Consider the following 14933-nt stretch of genomic DNA (forward strand, 5'->3'; position numbering starts at 1 on the left):
TAATTATTAAAGGTTTTGCAGGATTTTATGTGCATATACACAAACACATATATATGAAAGTTTTTCAAATATAAAGAAACAGATGCTTATTATGTAAGAGACTCTGTACATTAATTTCTTGAGTCCCTGGTTTCTTTGAGTCCCATAATTTTCTAGGAGGAAGAAATATTTTAATCTTATGGCCATGTAGAATGGAATACTTAAAAAAATACAACTTTATCCATTTAAAACAATAAAGAAAAGCTTGCAATGCTGTGAAATAAAAATTAAAAGTTTCCATTAACAATTGCTGATGTATTAGAACGAGAAGTCTGCTTCAGTATTGAAATGAAATGTAGCCTCTCATGATTCAACAGTCTTACACAATTCACAGCGCTCACCATAGCACATACCCTCCCCTGTGTCTATCACCCAGCCACCCCATCCGTCCCACCCCCCACCACTCCAGCAACCCTCAGTTTGTTTCCTGAGATTAAGAATTCCTCATATCAGTGAGATCATATAATACATGTCTTTCTCAAGACTATGGGCTCTGAGAAACAAACTGAGGGTTCTAGAGGGGACAGGGGTGGGGGGGTTAGCCTGGTGATGGGTATTAAAGAGGGCATGTTCTGCATGGAGCACTGGGTGTTATACGCAAACAATGAATCATGGAACACTACATCAAAAACTAATGATGTAATGTATGGTGATTAACATAATATAATAAAAAAACTATATATATGACACACACACACACACACACAAAGAAATGAAATGTAAAAAGAAACCACTAATATTTCTTTCATAATGACTACTGAATAAGCTGGTGAAAAATAGTTAAATCATTCTTGTTACTATTGTGATGAAGAATGATTACTCCATTTGAATGCAATCCAGATACTAGCTTGGGGGCCCCTTGTGTTCTGGAAATTTGGTTATGTTTGCTTCAACTCTAATTCTATTAACTATGATACTCCAAAACCAGACTTGTTTTTTGTTTTGTTTTTTAAGGATTTTATTTATTTGAGAGAGAGAGAGCGAGAAGGGTGAGGGACAGAAGGAGAAGCAGACTCCCCGCTGAGCAGGAAGCTTACTGTGGGGCTCTATCACAGTACTCTGGGATCATGACCTGATCCGAAGGCAGAGGCTTAATTCACTGAACCACTCAGGTGCCCCCAGACTTGTTTTTAAAGGATTCTATTTATTAGAAGTTTAGATCAGTTTATTTCTTCCATTTTCCTTTGACTACTTGCAGCTGTCTCATCATATTTACATTTCTTTGTTCCAGTAACCAGGATGAAACATTAATTTTCCTCAGTTTTGAAAGAGCCAAAATTTATTATTTATACATATTTTTGATGGTTTGGGACATTGTGATGAGGAGTCATATTGCATCACAAGTAATTTTCTATTTTTTCCTAATTTCCCCTTTTCTTTTCCTTTCATTCACTTTCTCATCTCTACTTTCTTTGTTGTAGCATATCATATTCCCAATTTAGATTTGTGATTTTTTTTGTAATTTAACACTGTTGATTATGAACAGAAAAACAAGTAATAATAAATATTTGAAAAAAAAGGGCTTAACATGAAAGATATGAACTAAATTGGGGAAATAGAAAAAAAAACTGTATGAACTAAATCAACTAAGGAGAAGGGTATTAAATTATTAGTATCACCACAAAGAAAGAATATATTGTAACAATGAAGCAAGAACAAAACACTATGCAAAGGGATATGCAGGGAACAAAAAGATCTTGGAATTAAAACTATAAACACACAACTACAATTTTCTAAAAGTTTGAAATAAAAGATTAAGAAAATTTCTTAGTAGAACGTAAAAGATTGAAAGTAGAAAAATAAAATTAGGGTGCCAGTCCAGCAGTTTAGCTACCTAAATGATTTCAGATAGCTTGGACAGCGAACCTAGAGAAGAAATAGTAGTCAATAAAATAATTTTTTAAGTTCCAAGAAATGAAGGACTTGAATTTCAGAAGAAAGAGATATATTAAAACCCCATAAAGTTAAATTGTTAAACCAAAATTTTATGAACAGGAATTATATCAATCATATGTAAGATAGAAGAAAATCATTTTCAGACATGTAAGTCCTCAAAAAGTCTTCATTCACTTAATAATAAATGAAGGAAAGTAAGAAAAAGGAAAATATGGGGTACTGGAAATAGAAATGAGAAAAAAAGGAAAGTGGAAGTTCCATTCCAAGATGACAGTTATGCATCAAGCATAGAACACAATATAGACTGAAGTCCAAAGACATCCACATAAACTTATTCAAGAAAATACATTGAATATGGTAAATCATGACTGCATATCCTAAAAAGATATGTCTAACATATATGTATATGGTTGTATATATATGTATTATATATCAATATAACATAAGCTATGCATTATATATTTTATATCCTATATACAAATACTCTAATCCTTATAACACCTTATAAATCAGAACCAATATCTCTATTTTGCATTAAATAAATAAGATTCATTTAGATTCACAATAGATCTCTGTGTCATGTATTTTAACATGATACATTTGGAATGAAAAATAGAGATGAGCTTTTCAAGTTACATATGCTTTTGCAGAAACATTTGAGCAAAGACAAATATCTACAGAATAAAAAGTGAAAATGTTATGAGGATAAAACACTATTTCTATTGTACCTATACAATATATTGCTGTTTAAAATGTGTGTGCAACAAAGTAGCACATCTGTGGGATGGAGGATGCATGTAGATTTAGTTGCACTGAAATTCCTAGAAAGTTATAACTTTCCGTTTATCTTTTGAACTAAATAGTGTAACCTTGTAAATTATGAATATTTATATTTAATGACAATGTTATTTACTTTTTGACCCATCTTGTAGATTAAAACAAAAATGTCAATCTATCAGAATCAATTTCATTAGTTTTAATAGAGATTTTTTTATTTTGGATATGGATTTAATTTAACAATAAATAATATTAACTGCCCTGCCCTAAGAGTTGATGTAGTCTCATTCATATAGTTAACAGTAGTAACCAAAATTTTTAGTAGAGGCCTTTAAAACACAAATAATACATATTCTGTTGTTTTTCTTGTCATTTTAATATGCATGCTTGAAAAAAATTTTAATAGGTTTTCTCGATTCAAATTACTAAAATAAATCTCGTTTATAAGTTGGCTTTCAAAAAAAAAAAAAAAAAAAAACAGAGGTCCCCAACTACACTTCAGTATACTTGTCTATTATATTCTTTTATATACTCATGTATTTATTTTTGTATGATACATATATAACATGGATTTGAATATTGGGTAATTTATTTTATAATTATAGATTTCAAAAAATTAAAACCTCAATACCATGCAATGTATTGGATATATTATTTGAAAATGTATTCCCCCATTTAGTAGGTTCCCTTCTCATTTTAATTTTTTTCTGTGCAAAAACTTAATTTTGGTATAGTCCCAATAGTTTATTTTTGCTTTTGTTTTCCTTACCTGAGGAGACATACCCATAAATATGTTACTAAGGTTGATCTCCAAAAGATTACTGCCTATATTTTCTTTCAGGAGTTTTATAGTTTCAAAATCACATTGAGGTCTTTAATCCATTTTGAGTTTATTTTTGTATATGATGTAAGAAAGTGGTCCAGTATCATTCTTTTGCATGCAGCTGGCCAGTTTTCCCAGCATTGTTTATTGAAAAGGCTGCTTTCTCCCCATTGTATATTCTTGTCTTCTTTATCATAGATTAATTAACCATATAAACATGGGTTTATTTCTGGGCCCTCTATCCTGTTCCACTGATCTATGTGTCTGTTATTGTGCCAGTACTATACTGTTTGATTAGTATATTTCAAAATTTGGGATTTTCTATCTTCAGCTTTGTTCCTCTTACTCAACATTGCTTTGAACATTTGAGGTCTTCTGTGATTCCATACAAATTTTGGGATTTTTTGATCTAGTTCTATGGAAAATATTATTGGTATTGTGATAGGTCTTGCATTGAGTCTGGAGATAGTTTTGACATTTATTTTTATTATTATTATTTTTTATTCTTATGTTAATCCCCATACATTACATCATTAGTTTTAGATGAAGTGTTCCATGATTCATTGTTTGTGCACAACACCCAGTGCTCCATGCAGAACGTGCCCTCCTCAATACCCACCACCAGGCTAACCCATCCTCCCACCCCCCTCCCCTCTAGAACCCTGTTTGTTTTTCAGAGTCCATCGTCTCTCATGGTTCATCTACCCCTCCGATTTCCCCCGCTTCATTCTTCCCCTCCCGCTACCTTCTTCTTAGTTTTGACATTTTAACAGTATTTTTCCTATCTACGAGCAGTGTATATCTTTCCATTTGTTTGTATCATTTACAATTGTTTTCATCAGTGTCTTAGTTTTCAGAGTATTTTACCCCCTTGGTTAAATTCATTCCTAGATATTTTTTTTTCTTTTTGGTGCACTTGCGAATAGGATTGTTTCCTTAGTTTCTCTTTCTACTATCTGTCCAATTTTCTTACTTTTAATAGGTCTGTTCAAATTTTCTACTTTTTCCTAATTCAGTTTGGAAGATTCTATGTTTCTAGGAATTTATTCATTTCTTCTAGGTTACCCAATTTGTTTGCATATAATTTTTCATACTCTTTTATTATTCTCGTATTTCTGTTTTGGTTCTTTCTCCTTCATTTCTGAATATTTATTTGAGTCCTTTTTCCTTGATGAGTCTGGCTAAATGTTTATCAATTTTGTTTATCTTTTCAAGGAATCAGGAATCTTGGTTTCACTGGTCTTTTCCATTTTTTTGTTGTTGTTGTATTTTTTGTCTTTTATTTCCACTGTAATCTCTATTTCCTTTTTTCAACTCACTTTGAACTTTTTCTTTTTCTAGTTCCTTTAGGTGTAACATTACGTTGTTTGAGATTTTTCTTGTTTTTTTTGAGGTAGACCTGCATCACTATAAACTTCCCTCTCAGAACGGCTTTTGCTGCATTCCAAAGGTGTTTTCATTTTTATTTGCCTTCATTTTTTTTAATTTTCTTTTTGATTTCTTCATTGGCCCATTGCTTAGAAGCATGTTTTATAGCCTCCACATATTTGTGTTTTTTTTCCCATTTTTTTCTTATAATTGATTTCTAGTTTCATATTGTTGTGGTCAGGAAAAATACTTGATATGATTTTATCTTCTTAAATTTATTAAGATTTGTTGTGTGGCTTAATATATGATTTATCCTGGAAAATGTTTTATATACATTTGGAAACTATAGTATTCTGCTGGTTTTGGGTGAAATGTTCTGTATAAATCTGTTAATTCTATCTGGTCTAGTGTGTCACACTGTTTTCTTGTTGATTTTCTGCCTGGATGATTTATCCATTGATATATGTAAGGTGTCAAAATCCCCTATTACAGATTACTGTCAATTTCTCCTTTTATGTCTGTTAATATTTGCTTTATGGATTTAGGTGCTCCAATATCGAGTGCATGGATATTTGTAATTGTTATATCCTCCTGTTGGATTGATCCCCTTATCATTACATAACACACTTCTTTATCTCTTGCTAGTCTCTGTTTTAAAGTCCATTGTGTTTGATGTAAGTAGGCTATCTCAGCTTTTTTTTTTCTTCCATTTGTGTGGAACACTTTTTTTCCATTCCTTCAATTTCAGTCTGTGTCAGTCTTTAGGTCTGAAGTAAGTCTCTTGTGGGCAGCAGACAGATGGGTCTTTGTTTTAATCCATTCAGTCACCTGTTTATTTTGATTGGAGCATTTAGTTCGTTTACCTTTAGAGTAATTGCTGTTATGTATGTACTTACTGCCATTTTGTTACTTGTTTTTGTAGTTTTTCTGTTCCTTCTTGTTCTTTTGTGGCTTGATGGCTTTCTTTACTGTTATGCTTTGGTTCCTTTCTCTTATTTTATATATATCTATAATAGGTTTTTGATTGGTGGTTATCATGGGGTTTATACATAACATTCTTTTTTTTTTTAAGATTTTATTTATTTATTTGAGAGAGAGTCAGAGAGAGAGAGAGAGCACAAGAGGGAGGAGCGGGAGAGGGAGAAGCAGACTCCCTGCTGAGCAGGGAGCCTGATGCGGGACTTGATCCAGGGACTCCAGGATCATGACCTGAGCCGAAGGCAGTCGCTTAACCAACTGAGCCACCCAGGCGCCCTATACATAACATTCTATGCATATAGCCATCTATATTAAGTTCATGGTTGCTTAAGTTTGACCACATTCTAAATTTTTACTCTCACCTCCACATTTTATGTATATTATGTCATATTTTACATCTTTTTATTTTGTGTATTAACTAATTTTTGTAGATAAAATTGATTTTACTCCTTTTGTGTTTTAACCTCTATACTGGCTTTAAAAGTGATTAATCTATTATTATATGTTTGCTTTTACCAGTGAAATTTTTTCTCTTTCATAATTTTCTTTTGATTATGGACTTTTTTCCCCAGTTAAAGAATTTCTTTAACATTTCTGGTAAGACTGGTTTAGTGGTGATGAATTTCTTTTTCCTTCAGCTTTTCTGAGAAACTCTTCAATTCTGAATGATAACATTTTAGAATGGAATATTCTTGGTTGTAGATGTTTTTTGTTTTATTTTTTATTTTTTGTTTTTTTCCTCACAGTACTTTGAATATATCATGCCACTTTCTTCTGGCCTTCAAAGTTTCTGCTAAAAAATCACCTGATAACCTTATGGCATTTCCCTTGTATGTAACTTTTTTTTTTTTTTTTTCTTGCTGAAATTCTCTCTTGACCATTACATTTTGCCAACACATTATGTGTCTTGGACTGGACTTTGCTGTGTTTCTCTCGTTAGGTGCTCTTAGCGATTCCTGGACCTAGATGTTTTCTTTCCCAAATTAGGGAAGTTTTCAGGTATTATTTCTTCAGATAAGGTTTCTGGCCCTTTGTCTCTTTTGTGCGAATATTATGTTTGATGGTGTCACAGAGTTTCCTTAGCCTATTCTAATATATTTTTTTCTTTTTGCTATTCAACTTGGTTGCTTTCCATTACCCTGTCTTCCAGATCACTGATCCATTATTCTGCATCATGTGTTCTGCTGTTGATTTTTTATTTTTATTTTATTTTATTTTTTTTTAAAGATTTTATTTATTTATTTGACAGACAGAGTCATAGCAAGAGAGGGGAACACAAGCAGAGGAGTGTGAGAGGGAGAAGCAGGCTTCCCATGGAGCAGGGAGCCCAATGTGGGGCTTGATCCCAGGACCCTGTGATCATGACCTGAGCCAAAGACAGATGCTTAATGACCAAGCCACCCAGGTGCCCCAGCTGTTGATTTTTTATTGTATATTTTTTATTTCAGTTATTATATTCTTCAGCTCTTTTTTTTTTATTTTTTATTTTCTATCTCTTTGTTGAAGTTCTTACTGAGTTTATCCACTCCTCTCAAGTGCAGTTGAGTAACTTGATGACTATTACTTTGATATCATCATTAGACATATTGTTTATCTTCATTTCATTTACCTCTTTTTCTGGAATTTTGTTCTTTCATTTGGGTCATATTCTCATTTTGTTTAACTCTGTTTTTGTTTCTATGTAGGTAACTCAGCTATGTGTCCTAGACTTAAAAATAGTGGCCTGGTGTAGAAGAGTCACTGTGACACCCTATAGCAGAATCACTTGGTCACCAGAACCAGGTGTCTAGGGGTGTCCCTGATGTGAACTATGTATACCCTCCTTTTTTAGCTGAGCTGCTATTGCTGTGGACATGTTGGTGGATGGGGCTTACTTTTCAACCTAGCCAGCTGCAATGACTTTGCTACTGTGGGCACACTGGGCATAGTTTATTCCTCATCATATTGAGAGGCTTGGCTGTAGTCTATGGGCTCTCTAGTGGGTAGGACCAGCAGTCAGCCTAGCTCTCTGAAGTCTGTCTCTGTCACAGCCACAGTAGCACTGAAAAGAGGACTTGCTTCCTGAGCAGCCAGCTAAGAGGCCCAGTGAGGGCACACTGGTATGTGGTGTTATCTGCTCTCCTTTTGGGGCAGGTGTTACTTTGGAGGGGCATTGGTTCCAGCTAGGGCTGCCTGCCAGGTGGTAAAGTGTGGCAAGAGTACCTTGAAATAGACGTTTGCTGAGGCAGGCAGTTTGGGTGGGGTGCGTCTGCAGGGGAATCCCAGGATAGTGCACATGGTGCTAGCAAGGTACAGGTAAAGTTTTAGAACTTGTTCCCAAAAGCATTCAGCAATCTAGGATGGGAGAGGGGAAGCTAAACGGTGCCTTCCAGGATTTTTTTTTTTTTCCCAGAGAAATCTCCTGGCTCATGTTCTAAGATTAGTCAATAAATCTCCTTAATGTTTATCCCAGGTACCTTTCAAACTGCTGCTTCTGTTATGTGTCTTCTATTGAGTTATTTATTATGTTGGCTTTTTATGGTTGAGGACTTGGTTTCCTATAACCTTCTAACTCTCCTAGAGTTAAGCCCTGCTGGTTTTCAAAACCAGGTTATAGGGACTTGTCTTCCTAGTGCCAGGGTTGGCCAATGTGGGGTCTGATCCTCTTGTTTCTCTGTGCTTGTGATGTCCTTCCTATTTGTGGTTAATTACAACAGAGGTTTGATTCCCAACTGTGTCTTCATCTCTCCTACCCTTTGGAATGTTTTCTCTCCATGACTAGCTGTGGATGATATTTTGCCAGGCTCCAGGTCATTTTCAGGGTTGATTGAAAAGGTGGAAAGAAAAAGGAAAGTGCATAAGAGGCATGTATGATAGTCAAATTACATGTATAATTGGAGTTTCATAAAGAGTGTAGGTATTGAGCCAAAAGGAGTATTTGAAGACATATTACTGATAATTTTATAAAAATTATGAAAGACATGTTCCTATTGATTCAAATACCTCAGTGAAGTCCAAACAGAATAAGCATAAAGAAACCAAGTTAGGTATATCATCCTTGAATGTAGAAACTACAGACAAAAAGAAAATATTTGTTTAAAAAATATTCATGTGGGGGACATTACCTTGAAAGGAGAAACAATGAGAGTGACCAATGGAAACTAGAAAAAAATGAAATAGTATCTACCAGCAAACCCAACACAAAACAAAAGCTGTTATCCTAAAATTCTAAACCCAGTGAGAATATCTCCCATGAATGAAGATGAAATTAATTATTCAAACAGTGACTAATAGAATATATCACAAATATAAATGTGTTAGAAAATATTAAAGAGGGCGCCTGGGTGGCTCAGTTGTTAAGCGTCTGCCTTGGGCTCAGGTCATGATCGCAGGGTCCTGGGATCGAGCCCCGCATTGGGCTCCCTGCTCTGCGGGAAGCCTGCTTCTCCCTCTCCCACTCCCCCTGCTTGTGTTCCCTCTCTCACTGTGTCTCTCTCTGTCAAATAAATAAATAAAATCTTTAAAAAAAAGAAAATATTAAAGAGTTTTTCAGGTGGAAGAATGATCCCAGATGGAAACACAAAAATATATGAAATAAAGAGCATAGCATGGTTAAAAATAGAATAAATTTTTAAAAATTGCCATTTTCTGAAAATACTAGCCAAAGAAAAACTGGGATAAGCCTTACAAACATCAGACACTGCTTTTCAGGCAAGAAGCTTTACTAGAGATAAAGAGGGATATGTCCTAAAGGATACAGGTGTCAAAACACTAGGACAATATCACATTTCTAAATTTCTATATAACAAGTAACCTCTTAATAAGCACTATGTCTGTCTAAATAGCTGATAAAGTAGGCAGAAACAATTTTCAATAAGGATTTAGAAATTCTGAGTAGCATAATTAAGGTCAACCTATAGGTATTGATATAATAGCACCTGACAATGACAGAATTCACATTCTTTCAAATACACATAAAACATTTATTGAAAGTGACCATCAAAAAAAGCCACAATGCTATTTAAAGAATTGGAATTACTTAGGGTATGTATACTGGCTTCAGAGGGATTTAGTTAAAAATTAATTAAAGAATGACAACTAGATAATCCATAAATGCCTAGAAATTAATTAAACCACTTGTAATTAATATATGAGTTAAAGCAAAGAAATACAAAAGAAAATATAAAAATTAAATAATGAAAACAAAATATCTGGTATTCAACAAAATATACTCAAAGGGAAATGTAGAGCATTTAATTTACATATTTGCCAATTATCTATGTTCATATTTTAAGCAGATAGGAAAAAATGGAATATCAAGCTCCCCAAGAAACAAAAATAGAAAACATTAACAAAAGAGCCATAGTTGATGAAAAACAGTAAACTTATAGTAAAAGAAATTAACAAAGATTATGTAATGAAAATATTAATTACATTCTAAAACAATAAATTAATCTAATCATAGAAAATAAAGATAGAAAACACACATTATTATTATCAGTAACAGAAAAAAATCAGTACATGTCTAAGATATTTAAATAAGATATTTTGAAAAATTTTGATTCAGTTTAATTAGAACAAATAAACACATTTCTCAATAATTGCAACTTAAGTCTGACAAAAAGTAAAATCTGAATCATTTAATTGCTATTAAAGTATTTAATCATTTATAGAATATATTTCCACAAGGAAAATCTTAGATATAAATGACTTTAGCTGTGACCTTTCCAAATCTTAAAGAGAAACTATCAAAGTGATATATAATTGAAATCATTATGGTTATACCTGTAACAAATTAGTTTTCTTGAATATCCACTTATGAGAAAATCGACTTTTGAGAGAGGGGATATAAGATGTTTGACGAAAGTGTTGTGCATAAGCTGCATTTGATTGATAGAATAGTTCTTTGAGACCCTGAGGTCAGATGTGGAGTGATTTTATGAGGGTGCCTTCCCTTGGCAATCCTCTTCCCTTAGTTGGATGACCTCATTCACAGTTGCCTAGGTGTAGTCATAAGATGGGTCTCAGAGTGATTGGTTGAAAATTGGAACAAGGGTGATGATCTGACAAACAGTGGTCAGATTTTTGCAAAAACCCTTCCTTGCATGGTCACCATGTTTCAATTAATCATATATGATTTGTGAATAAGTGTTTACAGGAAATAAAAGCAAAAAGGACATGATTTATTTTCAATGACAAAGTAGATTGGATTTCTCATGGATTGTTTTCACCATCTGTGTTTTCTAGCTCTTGCTTCTACAAGACTAATTGGGGTTCACAGACCCTAGACCTTCCTGCAGCATCCAAAAAATTTAATGTTGCAAATCCTGTCAAGTTGATCTATTTCTGATACCATTTTCCCTTTCAGATCCTCTTTTGGCTTCTGGCCTTGGAGAGGTTTGAATGTCCTGACAGATAAATGAAGCAATTTCAGCATTTTTGAGTCTAGGGTTTTGATCAGTTCTCAAAAGGAGATAAAATGTCTTTCTGACAGAATATCACCATGAAAGACAGGTTACACAAAATCTTACAGAAAGGGACAGAGAGATGTTGAGAGAGTAAAGACAAACTATTTTCTTGCATTTCACTAAAGACTAGGCTTGCATGCTAGGAGAACTATAAACCCCAAAGCTGGTCACTTAGATACTAGATTTTATTACCCTGTATGTGAATATGTTAACTATATGAGCTACCTAGACAGGATCTAAAGGAAAAAAAAAAAAGGAGGATTAGAGGATTGAACATAATATAAAAATCAAATATTTTAGTGATGAAACACAATAGTCATTCATTCCTTTACCCATCTATCCTGTTCAAGGATATAAAACCTCTGAAATGTTATTTTGCATGTATCAATATAGCTTTACCTTAAAAATGTTATTTTTTCTGAAGTTATTAAGAAATAGGCATGTGAAATTTCACTCATTCTCCTACATTTCTGATTGAAATTATAACCTTGCAGAGAATTAACTAGTTTCCATGGAGCTTAAACAGAATGAATGGAACCTATTCACTTATTCAAACTCACACTAAATACATTATAATATGTGGCACCTGAGCGGATCAGTTGGTTAAGCATCTGCCTTTGGCTCAGGTCATGATCCCAGGGTTCTGGGATCGAGCCCTGCGTCAGGTTCCCTGCTTAGTGGGGAGCCTGCTTCTCCCTCTCCTCCCCGCTCTTGCTCTCTCTCACTATCTCTGTCGCTGCCTCTGTCTCTCTCTCTCTCAAATACATAAATAAAATCTTTAAAAAAATTAAAAGAAACTATTAAAAAATACAAAAACAAAACAAAACAAAACCAAAAACACTATAACAGAGACTATTCCAGGCTATGGAAAGAAGCCATCAAACAGAATATGACTCTTTACGCAAAAGAAAACTTATATTAGAGGGAGATTTGTTGGTTGGGGATGGGTTTTGCATAAACAGTGGTAGAAGTGGAAGAGTCTCTTTTTCCCTGATGACAAAGTTAGCAGAGAAGTAAAGTGAGGGGATAAAAGAGTGTGAGCTTTATTGTCAAACAAAACTATATTTGATCCTTTTCTGCCACTAATTGGCTTTGTAATTCTGGACAAAATTATTTGTCATCTATGAAAACATGTAATCATAATATCCACTATTTAGAATTGTAATGATGATTTTAGGAAACCTATATGAAATTTCTGACATGGAGTTAGCTCCAGCAAAGAGGAGGAGTCACTAGTCATTAATTTCAATATTTCTGCAGCTAGGTATCAATTATATCAAAGCTTGTGCACCCTCTGTCTTTTATACACAGGGATCCTTGAGGAAAATGCTAAATTGCTTATATTTATGTGTTTTATTTTAAAAATGTTGCCATTATTCCCAAATTTCTTGAGCTATCACTATTATAGAATCAGAAATATAAAATCAGAAGTTAGCAAGATATCTTGTCTAACATTTTTTTAACATTTTTCATGTATAGACAATAGAAAGTAGTCAAATTACTTAATAATAGGGGGGAAAAACAAGTGTCCATGACTCATACTTTCTTTGTATAGATTATAACCAGTAGAAGACATTGTATTGGGTATGGAATACAATACATCTATGTGAATAGAATATAGGTACATTGTCTCTTCGGGGACATTATTTATGATAAGGACTTAATTAATTTTGTATTCTAACTGTTTTAATTGACTAGTGATTTCCATTTTATACTTTGATTTAAATTCTCAACACAGCTGAAGTAGATTGTGGTTTCTATTTCATTTTTGAGCAACGAATGTCAAAATTCTATTCATCTACCCAATGAACTATATTACTTTGGGCTTACACAGCTTGGAACAAAATATTACAAAAACTTGACTTGGTGGTCAAACTCTATCCTGTTGAGTGTTAAGATCATGATATTATACCTTACTTGATGAGAGTCTTTCACCTTTAAAAGGAAACAGCATGCCTTTTCCTATCAAACACAGATGTATCAGTTTATTATTGCTGCTGTAACGAATTACCATAAACTGTGAGTCTTAAAACAACACAAATTTATTATCTTACAGTTCTGGATGTTGGAGTCCCCAAATCAAGGTGTTTGCAGGGCCATATTCCTTCTGGAGACTCTAAGGAAGAATCTGTTTTCTCTGCCTTTTCCTGAATTTCTTTGATCATGACTTCTTCCTCCCTCTTCAGAGCCAACAGTATTACATCTTCACACACTCCTACCCCCACCTCTGTTTCCATTGTTACATCTCCTTCTCTAACTCTGACTTTCCTGCCTCCCTCTTGCAAACACCCTTGTATTTATAATGTGACCACAGGACAATCCAAAATAATTTATTTTACTTATTCCACAGTTCACCTGGAACAGTACTAGGACATTAACAACAATTACAGAGAAGTTTTCCAAAATTGATGTGTTACTGTGGCAAATAAAACATGCTATTGAAGGAACGTATCCGACATTGTATTATTTTATTTCAAAAGATCTTTCTGATATTAATAGGATTTTAATAGAGAGAATATTCTGTCCATAAATGTTTTTCCTTTGTGGTTTTGTAAATACCCTTGTTGTGAATATCTAATATTAAACAAAATGAAAAGAACTTTAGATATTACCAGGCTAGAAATGTTATGTATATAACCATGGAATAATGATGAATGTATTTTGTTTAGAGAACTTTAAGGAATTTATTTTTGGTTCAGCACGAAGGAAGTAGCAATAAATGAAACTGGAAATTTAAATTCAAGTTAGCTAACCCACTAGAATTTAGGTAATGAGTTCCATGTCACAGTGGTAAAGCTATATGAAAGATTTCATTTGGGATTTATATTGTTACCTTATATGGCTTTTATTTCCCCCTGCATATAGCTTTTAAAAAAAGGTGGGTTGGGAAAACAGATGTCTGTGCTCAGAGAGGACACCTGATAACATGAAGACATGGGGCAGAAGATTAGTCTGAGGGTAAAGTGGTGCATAAATTGAGACAATTTGAAGTGGTTCTTTATAGAGAGATTTGCAAAAGCGAAGTGTTAAGTCTCCAGATTTATTGAATAATGTCATTTTTAGCTAGCACTTTATTATTTTGGCAGTTTGGCCATCACTGTTAGGATGATGTAGGCTTCAGTGTTATAGTAAGCTGGCTCATCAGCTAAGCCACAACCAAGGAAGTCATCCTTAATATCATACTATGCATTAAGTCTCTTATAGCATTAAACTTAATGCTACCTACATAGTTCATCTTTAGCAGACTATTCATTTTTGTAATTATACTGCTTTATTTTTGGACACCCTCAAATTTTTTTTTAAGTCTAGACATCTAACACCTTATACCATTCATTTTTTTTCTCATTTTTTCATTTCATCTATTTTGCTTAAACTTTTTCAATGGTCTTACAGAGTATAACAATTCATCTTCTGCTGGTTCTCTCTCCACTATCCAATTAAGTAATTTCAAGTTAGTTAGATTCTTAAAAACAGCATGTTGTCATATATATCTGTCAACTGTACCTTTTTAGAATCCTACCAGTGCCTAGAATGCCCTTGGCCCCTTATCAGTCTGGCAAACTAAAGGCATCTGTCAAGACTTACCCAGAAATTCCTTTCTTCTA

Source organism: Mirounga leonina, unplaced genomic scaffold (assembly GCF_011800145.1).
Source record: "Mirounga leonina isolate KUSES-001 unplaced genomic scaffold, KU_Mleo_1.0 Mir_176, whole genome shotgun sequence".
In the NCBI taxonomy this organism is placed as follows: domain Eukaryota; kingdom Metazoa; phylum Chordata; class Mammalia; order Carnivora; family Phocidae; genus Mirounga; species Mirounga leonina.